The sequence below is a fragment of the Cherax quadricarinatus genome, chromosome 11 (assembly GCF_038502225.1).
Source record: "Cherax quadricarinatus isolate ZL_2023a chromosome 11, ASM3850222v1, whole genome shotgun sequence".
NCBI lineage: Eukaryota > Metazoa > Arthropoda > Malacostraca > Decapoda > Parastacidae > Cherax > Cherax quadricarinatus.
Genome location: NC_091302.1, coordinates 34,899,908 through 34,921,910, shown reverse-complemented (window position 1 = coordinate 34,921,910; position 22,003 = coordinate 34,899,908). Strand labels below are relative to the sequence as shown.

General features: G+C 47.7%; 1 protein-coding gene across 1 annotated transcript in view; it reads left to right on the top strand.

Moving 5' to 3' along the window:
• The window catches only part of LOC128687452 (uncharacterized), a 269,873-nt gene that overhangs the window by 11,731 nt on the left and 236,139 nt on the right, over positions 1 to 22,003 (top strand). The gene's annotated exons all lie outside the window — the stretch shown is intronic.

Below are 22,003 nucleotides of genomic sequence, written 5' to 3'. Positions count from 1 at the left end.
ATATCAGTAAATTGGACTTGTTAAGAGGGTATTACCAAGTCCCGTTGTCACCAAGAGCTCAAGAGATATCGGCTTTTACGATACCTGGTGGCCTATACAAGTATTGCGTTATGCCCTTCGGCTTCTGTAACGCGGCCTCTACGTTCCAGCGTATTATGAACATACTTACGGGCGGATTGGACGGAGTAGAAGCTTACTTAGACGACTTAGTCGTATACAGCGACAGTTGGCCCCAACACCTTAGACAGCTTAAAGCCTTGTTTGACGCCTTAAGTAAATATAATTTTACAGTGAATTTGTCCAAGTGTGAGTTTGGCCAGACGAAAATTAAATACTTAGGATTTCGGATTGGACAAGGTGAAGTCGCTCCTTTGAACGCCAAAGTAAAGGCCCTCTTAGAATTTCCTACCCCTAAGGATAGGAAAAGCGTATCAAGATTTTTAGGAGTTGCCGGTTACTACCGTCGGTTCTGTCCGAATTTTGCACAGGTAGCTTTTCCCCTAACTGAATTAACAAGTCCAAAAACAAAGTTTTCATGGACTCAGGACTGTGAAATTGCTTTTAATCGTTTAAAAAGATTACTATCCTCTTCCCCAGTATTGCTAAGTCCTGATTTTAATAAACCATTCCACTTACAAATAGATGCCAGTGCGTATGCTTTGGGAGCCGCATTGTTACAGAAGGCTCCAAATTCTGACCTATTACAACCTGTTTCTTATTTTTCTTCTAAGTTAAAGAAACACCAAATTAATTATTCAACTATAGAAAAAGAAGCCTTAGCTCTCGTTGTATGCCTAGAGAATTTTGATGTATATTTAGGATCTTCTACCCATCAGATATCGGTGTACTCCGATCATAATCCTTTGACCTTCATAAATTCTATGAAATCGAAGAATGCCAGAATACTTCGTTGGGCTTTGAGAATTCAACCCTTCTCTATTACCATTTCCCATATAAAAGGAAAACATAATCTCATTGCTGATGCCCTCTCTAGGCCTTGAAATTTTATTAATATACCTTTATTTTTAACAGTATGAGTCGGTACTTTTATGACCATCTATGTTGTGGAGAAAGCTGGAGATGATGTAGGACTGCTATCTATGTTACAACCTCTGCTATGACAGATGCTACCCACCACAGAGTACAAGTCAATGGCGACCGTCAGTCACGAGGGGGGAGGTGTTATGCGCCCCTACTTCACTCCATTATATACAAAAATAAAAGGCCTGGTTAAAATAAGTTCTGTAATAATATATCGCGAACCACTTTATTACTAGCTAGATAAAGCAGGTTCGACTATATATTATTATCGGGTACAGTATGAATCAAAAGTACTCTCATTGTATTATATTGTATATTATATCTTTCCCCATGATTATTATAACTATAATATTATATTATATTATTATTAGGTTAGGTATTACGAATGTGTAACCACTACTGTAGTGACCAATTGGTGGTTCTAGAATTGACGCCACGCGTCGCCTTCTGGCAGAGCTGAAGTCTGACTATGAAGTAGTTGAGTGAGTCAGTCAGCTCCTAGCTCTGACTCGGTACGGGTCTTCAACCCAAAGCTCCTAGCTTAAACTAAAACTTTATACAAAGTCTTGCCTTTGCCATTAGTCTGGTAATTCATGTCACTTATAAAAGATAACTATTTCGTTACCCTAGACCTTTCTAAAAGAGTAGATTATTAATTGAAATTATTTTATCATACTCTGTTAATGAGAATTTGAACTTAAGATTGGGTTTCTTGCTGTATAGTGTTTCATTTATAATTACTTGTGGTTATTTTAATTCACTAACCAAATACCAATGAAGCTAAATGATTGGTAATAAAATAAAGCTAACAAAAAAAATGGAGTTATTTGTGCCCCTATTGTTACGGTGAAGATTAAGTCGTAACACTACGCATTATGCTCATGCTACGCATTATGCTGATACTACGCATTATGCTCATGCTACGCATTATGCTGATACTACGCATTATGCTCATGCTACGCATCACGCTCATGCTACGCATTATGCTCATGCTACGCATTATGCTCATGCTACGCATCACGCTCATGCTACGCATTATGCTCATGCTACGCATTATGCTCATGCTACGCATCACGCTCATGCTTCGCATTATGCTCATACTACGCATTATGCTCATGCTACGCATCACGCTCATGCTACGCATCACGCTCATGCTACGCATTATGCTCATGCTACGCATTATGCTCATGCTACGCATTATGCTCATGCTACGCATTACGCTCATACTACGCATTATGCTCATACTACGCATTATGCTCATGCTACGCATTATGCTCATGCTACGCATTATGCTGATACTACGCATTATGCTCATGCTACGCATTATGCTCATGCTACGCATTATGCTCATGCTACGCATTATGCTGATACTACGCATTATGCTCATGCTACGCATTATGCTCATGCTACGCATTATGCTGATACTACGCATTATGCTCATGCTACGCATTATGCTGATACTACGCATTATGCTCATGCTACGCATCACGCTCATGCTACGCATCACGCTCATGCTACGCATTATGCTCATGCTACGCATTATGCTGATACTACGCATTATGCTCATGCTACGCATTATGCTGATACTACGCATTATGCTCATGCTACGCATTATGCTGATACTACGCATTATGCTCATGCTACGCATCACGCTCATGCTACGCATCACGCTCATGCTACGCATTATGCTCATGCTACGCATTATGCTCATGCTACGCATCACGCTCATGCTACGCATTATGCTCATGCTACGCATTATGCTCATGCTACGCATCACGCTCATGCTTCGCATTATGCTCATACTACGCATTATGCTCATGCTACGCATCACGCTCATGCTACGCATCACGCTCATGCTACGCATTATGCTCATGCTACGCATTATGCTCATGCTACGCATTATGCTCATGCTACGCATTACGCTCATACTACGCATTATGCTCATACTACGCATTACGCTCATGCTACGCATTACGCTCATGCTACGCATTATGCTCATGCTAGGCATTACTCGCCTAACTTTTGCCAATTTTCAGTGGGACTGAGACACGTCTCACTTGATACCGGCCATCTATCACTGTGAGGAAATACTGGTCAACATCCAGTGTTTATGTTCAGTCTTGACCTCAAGGACACCGGTGAAGGGTTCTTGATCTGAGGAACCGGAGTCATCCTTTACTCTTTTGGCTCTGATAACGTCACATTCCACCCCAGGCGCTACTGTGTGGTTCCTCCTGCCCCCCTTCGGGTTTGTTGCTTTCCCTTATTAATGTAAAACGATAAAAATGTGTGTATGTTTTGTACACGTTCATGCATGTGTGTATGCCAGTATGCATGTGTGTACGTATATTAGTATGTGTGTATGTGCGCGTCCACGTTCATGTATGTGTGTGTCAGTATGCGTGCACGTGTGCATATCCATAATCACGTATGTACGTGCGTGTATGTGTGTGTACATGTCCATATTCATGTACGTGCGTGCGTGTGTGAGTATGCCAGTACGCATGAGTGAACGTTCACACAAACGAATTTGTGCCTTGAACACAGAGCAGTACAGAGAGGGCTGCATGCTGGTGCTGTGTACTCCATGACTGGCCTCATAAAAGGTACTTCCCCTCGCCAGAAATTGAATTTCAAACCATGAAAAAATCACAAAGGCTTCCGGCAATTTTCTGGTTGCAATATTGCACTGCAGAGTTGAAATTGCAATCAGGAACTGATTTTTAAATTTTTTTTGTTAACTACGAATGTTAACTTAAGTACATTAATATGACAGCATCTGTCAATTATATTTTATATATGTTTAGGTAAAGGGAGAGAGGGAGCCCTGGAGGAGCGATGGAGGGAGTGATGGAGGGAGGAGTGATGGAGGGGGAGTGATGGAGGGAGGAGTGATGGAGAGTAGAGTGATGAAGAGGAAGTGATGGAGGGGGAGTGTTGGAGGTGGAGTGATGGGGGAGTGAAGGAGGGAGGAATGATGGTGGAAGGAGTAATGGAGAGGGAGTGATGGACTGGGAGTGAATGAGGGGAGTGATGGAGGGAATGGAAGAGTGAATGAAGAGTAGAGAAAAGATTAAGAAAGGAAGAAACAAGAGGATTAGGAAGGGAGATAGGACACACACACACACACACACACACACACACACACACACACACACACACACACACACACACACACACACACACACACACACACATTAATTTCCTGTCATTGAATAAACTAACCTAGACGTTCATTGGCTCGCGTCCTGACGTGTTTGTGTTGTGATCACTGCGTGTGAGAGTAAGCTTTTCACTGTTGTATATTGTTCTAGCTTAGTGTGCGGGTGTTGAACTCGTGCTCCTGGGCTTGCATGCTAATGTACTAAGAAATCATCTTGTTTTTCTTTCATTGTATTCCCTTGTATGTCGTTATCATGTCTCCCCTTGTCCTTTTCTAAAGTCTGAGTGGTCACCTTTTGTATACTCCGCCTTTCAATCTTTTTTATCACGTCTGTTTTTGTAGGTCTCTCCATTTTCAAGTTTTGGTCTGTCTTATAAAAAAAAATATCATAGCGTTCCTCTATCCATATTTTTCAAAAAATATACTTCATATTTCGCCAGTATAGGAAGCTGATACCCACTGATACTGGTACCAAATTATGTATCAGTGGGTATCTGTTAATTTTGATGGCATTGGTATCAACTAGAGTGAGGAAATGGTATGGTGATACCGACAAGATGTGGAAAAAGGCACTTATGTATAGTTCAGGACATTTATTAAAGGAAACGTTTCGCCACGATTGACTTCTTCAGTCCTAATGTAGATGAATGGTTCATAGAACCGATACGTTGATAAATTAGACACATGTGCAACTCTTGGGTAGCTTTATTAAGGAAACGTTTCGCCACACAGTGGCTTCATCAGTCCATACACAGGAGAAACTTGAAGAACAGGAGGAGAATGAGGTAATCAGTCCTTCAACCTTGAGTCGATGTGGTCAGTCAGATACTTGGGAATTCTTCACTTGCCTAACCCTTGGGCACGACTTCCACATTGGGCAAATGTGACACCACCTATGACTGCTAGACCTCTCCTGCCTACGGTTTATAAGCTCCTTCTCCACACATATGCCGTATTCTATTCAAGATTGATGGACTGACCACATCGACTCAAGGTTCTTCAAGTTTCTCCTGTGTATGGACTGATGAAGCCACTGTGTGGCGAAACGTTCCCTTAATAAAGATACCCAAGAGTTGCACATGTGTCTCATGGGTGGCTCTGGTGGCCTGGTGGTTAACGCTCTCGCTTCACACGGCGAGGGTCTGGGTTCGATTCCCAGCCAGAGTAGAAACATTGGACGTGTTTCTTTCCACCTGTTGTCTATGTTCCCCATCAGTAAAATGGGTACCTGGGTGTTAGTCGACTGGTGTGGGTCGCATCCTGGGACACTGACCTAAGGAGGCCTGGTCACAGACCGGGCCGCGGGGGCGTTGACCCCCGGAACTCACTCCAGGTAAACTCCAGGTGTCTAACTTATCATTTCAGTCCTAATACAGAGAAAACTAAGACAACGCGTAGGGGTAGTTATTGACTTCTTTCTGAGAGCCTACAGAATTTCCAGTCCGCAGTTTCTCGAAGAAGAATGCAGATACATGACTCATTCTTTTAGTTCACTACAATCAAGAAGAAGAAAAACCTGCAAGTTACATCGTTTTATCGGCCAGCAACGTTGCTACTAACGTTTCAAAAATGTTTGACAGAAAAACTGGATAAAATATCTACCAGGTCATCAGTTAGGTTAGGAACCTGATACACAAACCCAAGCATGATTCTGGCACAAGTGTAGGAATTTACACTATACCACCCACACCATGGGTATGGAGAGACTACCACCCACACCATGGGTATAAAGTGACTACCACCCACACCATGGGTATGGAGTGACTACCACCCACACCATGGGTATGGGGTGACTACCACCCACACCATGGGTATGGAGAGACTACCACCTACACCATGGTATGGAGTGACTACCACCCACACCATGGGTATGGAGAGACTACCACCCACACCATGGGTATGGAGTGACTACCACCCACACCATGGGTATGGGGTGACTACCACCCACACCATGGGTATGGAGAGACTACCACCTACACCATGGTATGGAGTGACTACCACCCACACCATGGGAATGGAGAGACTACCACCCACACCATGGGTATGGAGTGACTACCACCCACACCATGGGTATGGAGTGACTACCACCCACACCATGGGTATGGAGTGACTACCACCCACACCATGGGTATGGAGTGACTACCACCCACACCATGGGTATGGAGTGACTACCACCCACACCATGGGTATGGAGTGACTACCACCCACACCATGGGTATGGGGTGACTACCACCCACACCATGGGTATGGAGTGACTACCACCCACACCATGGGTATGGAGTGACTACCACCCACACCATGGGTATGGAGTGACTACCACCCACACCATGGGTATGGAGTGACTACCACCCACACCATGGGTATGGAGTGACTACCACCCACACCATGGGTATGGAGTGACTACCACCCACACCATGGGTATGGAGTGACTACCACCCACACCATGGGTATGGAGTGACTACCACCCACACCATGGGTATGGAGTGACTACCACCCACACCATGGGTATGGAGTGACTACCACCCACACCATGGGTATGGAGTGACTACCACCCACACCATGGGTATGGAGTGACTACCACCCACACCATGGGTATGGAGTGACTACCACCCACACCATGGGTATGGAGTGACTACCACCCACACCATGGGTATGGAGTGACTACCACCCACACCATGGGTATGGAGTGACTACCACCCACACCATGGGTATGGAGTGACTACCACCCACACCATGGGTATGGAGTGACTACCACCCACACCATGGGTATGGAGTGACTACCACCCACACCATGGGTATGGAGTGACTACCACCCACACCATGGGTATGGAGTGACTACCACCCACACCATGGGTATGGAGTGACTACCACCCACACCATGGGTATGGAGTGACTACCACCCACACCATGGGTATGGAGTGACTACCACCCACACCATGGGTATGGAGTGACTACCACCCACACCATGGGTATGGAGTGACTACCACCCACACCATGGGTATGGAGTGACTACCACCCACACCATGGGTATGGAGTGACTACCACCCACACCATGGGTATGGAGTGACTACCACCCACACCATGGGTATGGAGTGACTACCACCCACACCATGGGTATGGAGTGACTACCACCCACACCATGGGTATGGAGTGACTACCACCCACACCATGGGTATGGAGTGACTACCACCCACACCATGGGTATGGAGTGACTACCACCCACACCATGGGTATGGAGTGACTACCACCCACACCATGGGTATGGAGTGACTACCACCCACACCATGGGTATGGAGTGACTACCACCCACACCATGGGTATGGAGTGACTACCACCCACACCATGGGTATGGAGTGACTACCACCCACACCATGGGTATGGAGTGACTACCACCCACACCATGGGTATGGAGTGACTACCACCCACACCATGGGTATGGAGTGACTACCACCCACACCAGGGGTATGGGCATGGAGTGACTACCACCCACACCATGGGTATGGAGTGACTACCACCCACACCATGGGTATGGAGTGACTACCACCCACACCATGGGTATGGAGTGACTACCACCCACACCATGGGTATGGAGTGACTACCACCCACACCATGGGTATGGAGTGACTACCACCCACACCATGGGTATGGAGTGACTACCACCCACACCATGGGTATGGAGTGACTACCACCCACACCTTGGCTATGGAGTGACTACCACCCACACCATGGGTATGGAGTGACTACCACCCACACCATGGGTATGGAGTGACTACCACCCACACCATGGGTATGGAGTGACTACCACCCACACCATGGGTATGGAGTGACTACCACCCACACCATGGGTATGGAGTGACTACCACCCACACCATGGGTATGGAGTGACTACCACCCACACCATGGGTATGGAGTGACTACCACCCACACCATGGGTATGGAGTGACTACCACCCACACCATGGGTATGGAGTGACTACCACCCACACCATGGGTATGGAGTGACTACCACCCACACCATGGGTATGGAGTGACTACCACCCACACCATGGGTATGGAGTGACTACCACCCACACCATGGGTATGGAGTGACTACCACCCACACCATGGGTATGGAGTGACTACCACCCACACCATGGGTATGGAGTGACTACCACCCACACCATGGGTATGGAGTGACTACCACCCACACCATGGGTATGGAGTGACTACCACCCACACCATGGGTATGGAGTGACTACCACCCACACCATGGGTATGGAGTGACTACCACCCACACCATGGGTATGGAGTGACTACCACCCACACCATGGGTATGGAGTGACTACCACCCACACCATGGGTATGGAGTGACTACCACCCACACCATGGGTATGGAGTGACTACCACCCACACCATGGGTATGGAGTGACTACCACCCACACCATGGGTATGGAGTGACTACCACCCACACCATGGGTATGGAGTGACTACCACCCACACCATGGGTATGGAGTGACTACCACCCACACCATGGGTATGGAGTGACTACCACCCACACCATGGGTATGGAGTGACTACCACCCACACCATGGGTATGGAGTGACTACCACCCACACCATGGGTATGGAGTGACTACCACCCACACCATGGGTATGGAGTGACTACCACCCACACCATGGGTATGGAGTGACTACCACCCACACCATGGGTATGGAGTGACTACCACCCACACCATGGGTATGGAGTGACTACCACCCACACCATGGGTATGGAGTGACTACCACCCACACCATGGGTATGGAGTGACTACCACCCACACCATGGGTATGGAGTGACTACCACCCACACCATGGGTATGGAGTGACTACCACCCACACCATGGGTATGGAGTGACTACCACCCACACCATGGGTATGGAGTGACTACCACCCACACCATGGGTATGGAGTGACTACCACCCACACCATGGGTATGGAGTGACTACCACCCACACCATGGGTATGGAGTGACTACCACCCACACCATGGGTATGGAGTGACTACCACCCACACCATGGGTATGGAGTGACTACCACCCACACCATGGGTATGGAGTGACTACCACCCACACCATGGGTATGGAGTGACTACCACCCACACCATGGGTATGGAGTGACTACCACCCACACCATGGGTATGGAGTGACTACCACCCACACCATGGGTATGGAGTGACTACCACCCACACCATGGGTATGGAGTGACTACCACCCACACCATGGGTATGGAGTGACTACCACCCACACCATGGGTATGGAGTGACTACCACCCACACCATGGGTATGGAGTGACTACCACCCACACCATGGGTATGGAGTGACTACCACCCACACCATGGGTATGGAGTGACTACCACCCACACCATGGGTATGGAGTGACTACCACCCACACCATGGGTATGGGTATGGGTATGGAGTGACTACCACCCACACCATGGGTATGGAGTGACTACCACCCACACCATGGGTATGGAGTGACTACCACCCACACCATGGGTATGGAGTGACTACCACCCACACCATGGGTATGGAGTGACTACCACCCACACCATGGGTATGGAGTGACTACCACCCACACCATGGGTATGGAGTGACTACCACCCACACCATGGGTATGGAGTGACTACCACCCACACCATGGGTATGGAGTGACTACCACCCACACCATGGGTATGGAGTGACTACCACCCACACCATGGGTATGGAGTGACTACCACCCACACCATGGGTATGGAGTGACTACCACCCACACCATGGGTATGGAGTGACTACCACCCACACCATGGGTATGGAGTGACTACCACCCACACCATGGGTATGGAGTGACTACCACCCACACCATGGGTATGGAGTGACTACCACCCACACCATGGGTATGGAGTGACTACCACCCACACCATGGGTATGGAGTGACTACCACCCACACCATGGATATGGAGTGACTACCACCCACACCATGGGTATGGAGTGACTACCACCCACACCATGGGTATGGAGTGACTACCACCCACACCATGGGTATGGAGTGACTACCACCCACACCATGGGTATGGAGTGACTACCACCCACACCATGGGTATGGACTACCACCCACACCAGTGACTACCACCCACACCATGGGTATGGAGTGACTACCACCCACACCATGGGTATGGAGTGACTACCACCCACACCATGGGTATGGAGTGACTACCACCCACACCATGGGTATGGAGTGACTACCACCCACACCATGGGTATGGAGTGACTACCACCCACACCATGGGTATGGAGTGACTACCACCCACACCATGGGTATGGAGTGACTACCACCCACACCATGGGTATGGAGTGACTACCACCCACACCATGGGTATGGAGTGACTACCACCCACACCATGGGTATGGAGTGACTACCACCCACACCATGGGTATGGGGTGACTACCACCCACACCATGGGTATGGAGTGACTACCACCCACACCATGGGTATGGGGTGACTACCACCCACACCATGGGTATGGAGTGACTACCACCCACACCATGGGTATGGAGTGACTACCACCCACACCATGGGTATGGAGTGACTACCACCCACACCATGGGTATGGAGTGACTACCACCCACACCATGGGTATGGAGTGACTACCACCCACACCATGGGTATGGGGTGACTACCACCCACACCATGGGTATGGAGTGACTACCACCCACACCATGGGTATGGAGTGACTACCACCCACACCATGGGTATGGAGTGACTACCACCCACACCATGGGTATGGAGTGACTACCACCCACACCATGGGTATGGAGTGACTACCACCCACACCATGGGTATGGAGTGACTACCACCCACACCATGGGTATGGAGTGACTACCACCCACACCATGGGTATGGAGTGACTACCACCCACACCATGGGGTGACTATGGAGTGACTACCACCCACACCATGAGTATGGGGTGACTACCACCCACACCATGGGTATGGAGTGACTACCACCCACACCATGGGTATGGAGTGACTACCACCCACACCATGGGTATGGAGTGACTACCACCCACACCATGGGTATGGAGTGACTACCACCCACACCATGGGTATGGAGTGACTACCACCCACACCATGGGTATGGAGTGACTACCACCCACACCATGAGTATGGAGTGACTACCACCCACACCATGGGTATGGGGTGACTACCACCCACACCATGGGTATGGAGTGACTACCACCCACACCATGGGTATGGAGTGACTACCACCCACACCATGGGTATGGAGTGACTACCACCCACACCATGGGTATGGAGTGACTACCACCCACACCATGGGTATGGAGTGACTACCACCCACACCATGGGTATGGAGTGACTACCACCCACACCATGGGTATGGAGTGACTACCACCCACACCATGGGTATGGAGCGACTACCACCCACACCATGGGTATGGAGTGACTACCACCCACACCATGGGTATGGAGTGACTACCACCCACACCATGGTTATGGAGTGACTGCCACCCACACCATGGGTATGGAGTGACTACCACCCACACGATGGGTATGGAGTGACTACCACCCACACCATGGGTATGGAGTGACTGTCACCCACACCATGGGTATGAGATGACTACCACCCACACCATGGGTATGGAGTGACTGCCACCCACACCATGGGTATGGAGTGACTACCACCCACACCATGGGTATGGAGTGACTACCACCCACACCATGGGTATGGAGTGACTACCACCCACACCATGGGTATGGAGTGACTACCACCCACACCATGGGTATGGAGTGACTACCACCCACACCATGGGTATGGAGTGACTACCACCCACCATGGGTATGGAGTGACTACCACCCACACCATGGGTATGGAGTGACTACCACCCACACCATGGGTATGGAGTGACTACCACCCACACCATGGGTATGGAGTGACTACCACCCACACCATGGGTATGGAGTGACTACCACCCACACCATGGGTATGGAGTGACTACCACCCACACCATGGGTATGGAGTGACTACCACCCACACCATGGGTATGGAGTGACTACCACCCACACCATGGGTATGGAGTGACTACCACCCACACCATGGGTATGGAGTGACTACCACCCACACCATGGGTATGGAGTGACTACCACCCACACCTTGGCTATGGAGTGACTACCACCCACACCATGGGTATGGAGTGACTACCACCCACACCATGGGTATGGAGTGACTACCACCCACACCATGGGTAAGGAGTGACTACCACCCACACCAAGGGTATGGAGTGACTACCACCCACACCATGGGTATGGAGTGACTACCACCCACACCATGGGTATGGAGTGACTACCACCCACACCATGGGTATGGAGTGACTACCACCCACACCATGGGTATGGAGTTACTACCACCCACACCATGGGTTTGGAGTTACTACCACCCACACCATGGGTATGGAGTGACTACCACCCACACCATGGGTATGGAGTGACTACCACCCACACCATGGGTATGGAGTGACTACCACCCACACCATGGGTATGGAGTGACTACCACCCACACCATGGGTATGGAGTGACTACCACCCACACCATGGGTATGAAGTGACTACCACCCACACCATGGGTATGGAGTGACTACCACCCACACCATGGGTATGGAGTGACTACCACCCACACCATGGGTATGGAGTGACTACCACCCACACCATGGGTATGGAGTGACTACCACCCACACCATGGGTATGGAGTGACTACCACCCACACCATGGGTATGAGGTGACTACCACCCACACCATGGGTATGAGGTGACTACCACCCACACCATGGGTATGGAGTGACTACCACCCACACCATGGGTATGGAGTGACTACCACCCACACCATGGGTATGGAGTGACTACCACCCACACCATGGGTATGGAGTGACTGCCACCCACACCATGGGTATGAGGTGACTACCACCCACACCATGGGTATGGAGTGACTACCACCCACACCATGGGTATGGAGTGACTACCACCCACACCATGGGTATGGAGAGACTACCACCCACACCATGGGTATGGAGTGACTACCACCCACACCATGGGTATGGAGTGACTACCACCCACACCATGGGTATGGAGAGACCACCACCCACACCATGGGTATGGAGAGACTACCACCCACACCATGGGTATGGAGTGACTACCACCCACACCATGGGTATGGAGAGACTACCACCCACACCATGGGTATGGAGTGACTACCACCCACACCATGGGTATGGGGTGACTACCACCCACACCATGTGTATGGGGTGACTACCACCCACACCATGGGTATGGAGTGACTACCACCCACACCATGGGTATGGAGTGACTACCACCCACACCATGGGTATGGAGTGACTACCACCCACACCATGGGTATGGAGTGACTACCACCCACACCATGGGTATGGAGTGACTACCACCCACACCATGGGTATGGAGTGACTACCACCCACACCATGGGTATGGAGTGACTACCACCCACACCATGGGTATGGAGTGACTACCACCCACACCATGGGTATGGAGTGACTACCACCCACACCATGGGTATGGGGTGACTACCACCCACACCATGGGTATGGGGTGACTACCACCCACACCATGGGTATGGGGTGACTACCACCCACACCATGGGTATGGGGTGACTACCACCCACACCATGGGTATGGGGTGACTACTGCCTACACACAAAAAAGCACAATACCGTGACTGGAACAATACATAACCCGCACATAGAAGAGAGGAGCTTATGACGACGTTTCGGTCCGACTTGGACCATTTACACGTGGTCCAACTGATGACTGCAGTGTTGTCACACTGTGTGGCTTTGTTTTATCTTCCTCTCGTTTCCACTGCGCATCATTTATCGACATCTATCTGCATTCCATTCCTTCATCCATCTGTCACTATTTTATCTAAATCATCTGCAGAAATTTACTGTCTTAACACTGTTTATGCTGCTTAAGATTTTTGCATATCTCTAAACACTTAGTTCCTCTCCCTCTTCTTATTCCTTTCCCCTCTTAGCTCGCTTTCCTGTTAATCTCGCTCCCTCCCACGATAGTCCTTCCTCCTATTAATCCTTCCCTTCCTAGTTCTTCGGGTTCTTGGTCTCTCTCCCTCTCCCTCAGTTCTTTATCTTAATCTCTTCCAATCCTAGTCTTTCAGTTCTTTCACCTAGTCCTCCCTCCACCTAGTCCCTCTCTCCACCTAGTCCCTCTCTCCACCTAGTCCCTCTCTCCACCTAGTCCCTCTCTCCACCTAGTCCCTCCCTCCACCTAGGCCCTACCTCCACCTAGGCCCTACCTCCACTTAGTACCTCCATCCACCTAGGCCCTACCTCCATTTAGTACCTCCATCCACCTAGGCCCTACCTCCACTTAGTGCCTCCATCCACCTAGGCCCTACCTCCACTTAGTACCTCCATCCACCTAGGCCCTACCTCCACTTAGTACCTCCATCCACCTAGGCCCTACCTCCACTTAGTACCTCCATCCACCTAGGCCCTCCCTCCACTTAGTGCCTCCATCCACCTAGGCCCTACCTCCACTTAGTACCTCCATCCACCTAGGCCCTACCTCCACTTAGTACCTCCATCCACCCTATCATAGTCAGCACTGCCAAGGACACGTGGTGCGTGCTGCTGTGACTTTGTGACCTTGGCAATACTTTCTCCGCCAATGTCAACAAATGACGTAACCATGGAAAGCAGTTGCCATAACGTGGGCTGCTATTTTTCTCACTAATGTTACCTTTTCTATCAAGTGATGTCATGACTCCACGAGCGAGACTCAACTCTTTTTTTCAATACTTGTTTAGATCTGCCTGCATTCTGCATCCTGTGCTCGTCCTGCGCTGTTTTGAATGTCAAGTCAGTCTTTGATTGGAGTGGCTGGGGAGGCTACTTTGCACCGCGTCCTGCAGGCACCAACAGCCTAAATGATCAAGCCTGGTTGTGATCACGTGTGGTTGTAGGCACTGGAGTTTACCTGGAGAGAGTTCCGGGGGTCAACGCCCCCGCGGCCCGGTCTGTGACCAGGCCTCCTGGTGGATCAGAGCCTGATCAACCAGGCTGTTGCTGCTGGCTGCACGCAAACCAACGTACGAGCCACAGCCCGGCTGATCCGGAACTGACTTTAGGTGCTTGTCCAGTGCCAGCTTGAAGACTGCCAGGGGTCTGTTGCACTGGTACAGCATAAAAATAAACTTAGGCCTACGCGGCTTCACACACTGAGAATTGGTATAAATAAAAGCATTTCTGCTATAAGTTTAGCGCCGGATCAACCAGGCTGTGATGGATATATGGGCTAGCAAGCCGCCAGCAGTAACAGCCTGGTTGACCTGGCGGCAAGCAGTAGACAAGCCTGGCCTAGGGCCGGGACCCACACACTCACTGTGAAGGATCAAGCGATAAGGCTGAGGAAGGAGGAATGAACACTGACAAAGAAATATGTGAAGTGCTCTGCAAAATATACAAATATTCTGTTCAGTTGTACATTCGCCGGTACAATCGCCCGGTCCGGGCCGTTTCCGAGAGGTGGCCCGGTCTTGGCTCCCTGTCTTGGGAGCGTCTCAGACCAATCTCTGCCATGGGAGGAGGTACACGTACCTCCTCGTCTTCTTGGACCAGCTGTCCCAAGCCCTAGCCCCATTCCCCACCCCCACGGGGCTCGGAGGGAGAAGCTATGCACCTTGGGCTGCCACAAACCCTGCCCACACTGGGCTTGAAGGGTCTGGCTTCAAAGAAGAGTCTTCAGAGAGGAGTGTGGCAAACTAGTGCAAGGCACCGTAGTCAGACGAGCAAAGTGGCTGCTGGAGAGTATCAACACCACAAAATAACAGTAGGTAGATTACTACACGAGCTTCATGTAACAATAGGAATGGAACTAGGCAACGTATCTCCATGGGTGCTGAGAGACTGGGCAAAATACTGTGACCATATAACAAAAATATTCAACCAGTCTCTCCAGTCGAGACAGCTGTCAGATAACTGAAAAAGGGCAAAAGTTAGTTACCATTTATATAAAATAGGGGTAGACACGGGGTACTGAATTACAGGCCGGTATCTTTGACATGCATGCTGTCAATACTGCTGGAAAAGGTAGTAAGGAAAAAGATATTGGGACACTTTGAGATATTCCTCACAGAAAAACAGTATGGAACTAGGGATGGAAAATCCTGTCTTACAAGTCTGTTGGAATTTTATGATAGAGATAAAAAAAAAACAGACAGGATTGAGTGGACTCAATTTTCTCAGAGTGTATAAGAGTGACTGATGCAACAACGGAACAGATATTAGTTTAGAAATTAGAAAAAACACAAGGGGTTAGAAGGCAGAGTGTTCCAGTGTGTCAAGGAGCACCTAAATGAAGAAAAGAGTAGTGCAAGAATGGTATATAATACCGACAAGATGAAATTAAGACACATGTGCAACATCTGGGTATCTTTATTGTAGACGTTTCGCCATCCAGTGGCTTTATCAATACAAATTCTAGGACATAACTTAAAGACAGTAGGACTATATACAGAAGATGAGGTAATCAGTCCCTCAACCTAGAAGTAGGTGCGAAGAGCACCGTAGTCGTAGAGATTCTGAAGCAGAAGCAAGGAGCCTGGCGCTTATATAGTAACGTCAGGTCTAGCAGACGAAGGCATAGTCACTGGTAGGCGGGATTCCCCAGTGGAAGTAGGTCCTTCCCAAAGAGATGGGTTAGTTGTAGAAGTAGTTGTCGTAGTCGTGAAGGTTATGTACATGTCCTCAGAATCAAGATTCCATGATGTTGCAGTGTCTGACAAGTTGTGCAAGAATGGTAAATAATACCGACAAGATGAAATTAAGACACATGTGCAACATCTGGGTATCTTTATTGTAGACGTTTCGCCATCCAGTGGCTTTATCAATACAAATTCTAGGACATAACTTGAAGACAGTAGGACTATGTACAGAAGATGAGGTAATCAGTCCCTCAACCTAGGAGTAGGTGCGAAGAGCACTGTAGTCGTGGAGATTCTGAAGCAGAAGCAAGGAGCCTGTCGGTATTATATACCATTCTTGCACAACTTGTCAGACACTGCAACATCATGGAATCTTGATTCTGAGGACATGTACATAACCTTCACGACTACGACAACTTCTACTACAACTAACCCATCTCTTTGCTAAGAACCTACTTCCACTGGGGAATCCCGCCTACCAGTGACTGTGCCTTCATCTGCTACACCTGACGTTACTATATAAGCGCCAGGCTCCTTGCTTCTGCTTCAGAATCTCCACGACTACGGTGCTCTTCGCACCTACTCCAAGGTTGAGGGACTGATTACCTCATCTTCTGTACATAGTCCTACTGTCTTCAAGTTATGTCCTAGAATTTGTATTGATAAAGCCACTGGATGGCGAAACGTCTACAATAAAGATACCCAGATGTTGCACATGTGTCTTAATTTCATCAAGAAAAGAGTAACAATAAGGAGCGAAACACAGGAATAAGAGAGAGTAATGAGTGGGATTCCACATAAATTAGTGTCAGGACCACTACTCTTCCTAATATATATACGTGAATGACCTACCAGAAGGGACTGAGCTCTATGTCCTACTGTATGTTGACGATATACAACTGATGAGAGTAAAAATAACGGAAGAGGACAGTGATAAACTCAAGAGAGAACTCAGCTGGTTACAGGTGTGGTTAAACATCTACTTTCTGTGGTCAAACATTTCTTCAGAATCGAATAATTGCAAGGTCAAAAGTTTTGTAGGAGAGGACGGATAACACACTAGTACAGTATGGACGGACAAAATCTTTGAATATCAGAGAGTGAAAATGATCTGGGGTAAACATAACACCCAACATATAGACAGAATTGCACGTAACTCATATAGCGTCAGCAGCATGTGCAAGACTAGAAAACCTCAGAATAACATTAAGAATTTGAATTAAGAGATCTTCAGAGGCTTATACATGGCATATGTTAGACCAGTCACTGAGTACGCGGCCTCTGCCTGGAGCCCACACCTGGTCAAGCACGTGAAGCTGCTACATAAGGTTCAAAGATTCGCCACCAGGATAGCACCAGAATTGAGAGGAATACACAGAGAGGAGAGCTTAAGGAACCGAGCCAGAAGATGTTGAGAGAGAACGACAAAGGACAACATGATTACTACATACAAAATCTTAAGAGGAAATGACAGGGCAGAGAGTGACAGACTGTTTCATTTAAGAGGACCAGGATCAAGGGGACACAGATTAGAATTGAAAATATAGGTAAGCAATAGGGATGTTAGGAAGTATTTGTATAGTCTTAGGGTGGATGAAAAATGGAATGACTTTTATGAGGCAATGATGGAGGCAAAATCAGAAGCCCAGAAGTCAGAAATGCCGATCAAAGTAATCTAGAAGACGGGACTAGGAGCTGAATCTTAACCTTTGCAAACATACATATAATACACACACACACACACACACACACACACACACACACACACACACACACACACACATACACACACACACATACACACACACACACACAGGCAGGACTTCAAAGAGACCTGTACAGACTGGACACACCTGGTCCAGCAACTGGCTTCTCGAATTCAACCCTGCCAAATGCAAAGTCATGAAGATTGGGGAAGGGAAAAGAAGACTGCAGACAGAGAATAGATTATGTGGCAAAAGACTGCAAACCTCGCTCAAGGAGAAAGGTCTTGGAGTGAATATAACACCGATCACGTCTCTCGAAGCACACATCAACCAGATAACTGCTGTGCATATGGGCGCCTGGCAAACCTGAGAATAGCGTTCCGATACCAGTAAGGAATCGTTCAAAACACTGTACACAGTGTACGTCAGAACCATACTGGAGTATGCAGCACCAGTTTGGAACCCACAATTGATCAAGCACGTCAAGAAATTAGAGAAAGTACAAGAGTTTGCGACAAGGTTAGTTCCAGAGCTAAGGGTTATGTCCTACTAAGAAAGGCTAAAGGAAATCGGGCTGACAACACTGGAGGACAGGAGGGGTAGAGGAGACATGATAACGACATACAAAATACTACGTGGGAAAGACAAGGTGGACAGAGACTGGATATTCCAAAGAGGGGACACAGAAACAAGGGGTCGCACTTGGAAGTTGAAGACTCAGATGAGTCAAAGGGATGTTAGGAAGTATTTCTTCGGTCATAGTCAGGAAGTGGAATAGTCTAGCAAGCAAGGTAGTGGAGGCAGGAACCATACATAGCTTTAAGATGAGGTATGATAAAGCTCATGGAGCAGGGAGAGAGAAAGGACCTAGTAGCACTCGGTGAAGAGGCGGGGCCAGGAGCTGAGTCTCGACCCCTGCGACCACAATTAGGTGAGTGCAATTAGGCGAGTACACACACACACACACACACACACACACACACACACACACACACACACACACACACACGCACACACACACACACACACACACACACACACACACACACACAAACAAACAAGCAAACAAACAACTAAGTGTGTAGATCACTGATTCTGAGAACCAACAGGCTGATGAATTAGACATCTGTGCAACACTTCGGTATTTTTACTTTGGAAAGGTTTCTACAAAATAGATACCCAAGTGTTGCACAAGTGTCTGACACTTCAAACACCTAAGTACTGTGTGTGTGCATTATAAGTGGGCACTCATGTGTGTGTTGTGTATATGTTTAATTACATTCACCAGAGTATGGATGTGTGAATCCATGTAGAGTGTATGTGATAAATAATAAGTGAGAGCGAGCGTGAGTTCAGAGATGGTAACTCTTGTTTCAAGAATTTTCTAAAGACTGGACGGACTGTATCTTCCAGGACCTCAAGAAAGTCTTCGACATAGTATCACACACGAGGCTGCTGTACAAAGCAGTAGAGCAGTCAGGTGTAACAGGAAGAAGCACTTAAGTAGATTAACGAATATTTATCAAAACTATTGCTAAGGATGATGATAGGGAAGGAAGTGTTGGAGTGGGCCGGGGTGATGAATGGGGCCTCTTAAGGATTAGTATTTAAACACTTGTTCCTGGCATACTTCAATGTTATAACAGAAGAAACTGAATACAATGTATCACTGAGGATTTGAAAATAATGAAGAATATTACTGAGATAGTTCGGACATATATATGAGGATGAAACGAAATACAGTGACCTCGAGAGTGTATAAATCTGTAGTGGAGGGAAGGCAAGGTAGGGGTCGGCCTAGGAAAGGTTGGAGGGAGGGGCTAAAGGAGGTTTTGTGTGCGAGGGTCTTGGATTTCCAGCAAGTGTGCGTGAGCGTGTTAGATAGGAGTGAATGGAGACATATGATTTTTAGGACTTGACGTGTTGTTGGAGTGTGAGCATAGTAACATTTATGAAGGGATTCAGGGAAACCAGCAGTACAGTGTCTGCACTCTGAAGGAGGGGTGTTAATGTTGCAGTTTTATAACTGTAGTGTAAAGCATCCCTCTAACAAGACAGTGATGGAGTGACTGTTGATGAATATTTTTCTTTTTCGGGCCACCCTGCCTTGGTGGGAAATGGCCGATATGTTAATAAAAAAATACAATCAAGAATAATCAGAAACGTTCCAAAAAGACTTGAACAAACTACAAACGTGATCAGAAAAATGGACTATGTATCTGAAGCATAATGCGTGCAACGTAGTGAAAATAGGAGATTTTATAAGAAGACCGGAGGAGAGGTGCTGCAGATAATGGGAAAGTAAAAAGTGCTGGCAGTAAACATTGTGCCAAGTATCATCAAAAATTGCAAATAAATTGCTTTTCAGCTTCTAAGATTCATTTAGGTTAAGGACATTATATAAGCAGAGAGAACGTTGTGTATATCTTACAGCGACGCCACTGTCAACCCTCTTGTTAGTCATACATACACACACACACACACACACACACACACACACACACACACACACACACACACACACACACACACACGCACGGGGTAAGAGCGTCGTGGAATTTTCGCTCACCATGTTGCGGGCTAAAACAACACGGATTCGATCCCCCGGCTAGTCGCAGTGTTCTTATTGATTAAATACCACTCGTTCGTGGTTACAATACTATATATACTGCTTGTGGAGGTTAGTACACCAAACGGGGAGTAGAATGAAATTAGCTCTGAGGCACCCACACCACCGTATGCCTCGGATCACGGTACAACACCTAGATCTTCTGGGTGCGTGATTCTCTTAGGATTGTATGGTCCTGTGGGTTAGAGCGTCGTGGAATTTTAGCTCACCATGTGACAGGCTAAAACAACACCGGTTCGATCCCCCGGCTACTCGCAGTGTTGTTATATATATATGTATATATATATATATATATATATATATATATATATATATATATATATATATATATATATATATATATATATATATATATATATATATATATATATATATATATATATATATATATATATATATATATATAACAACACTATATGTATATATATATATTTATATATTTTTTTTATTATCACACTGGCCGATTCCCACCAAGGCAGGGTGGCCCGAAAAAGAAAAACTTTCACCATCATTCACTCCATCACTGTCTTGCCAGAAGGGTGCTTTACACTACAGTTTTTAAACTGCAACATTAACACCCCTCCTTCAGAGTGCAGGCACTGTACTTCCCATCTCCAGGACTCAAGTCGGGCCTGCCGGTTTCCCTGAATCCCTTCATAAATGTTACTTTGCTCACACTCCAACAGCACGTCAAGTATTAAAAACCAT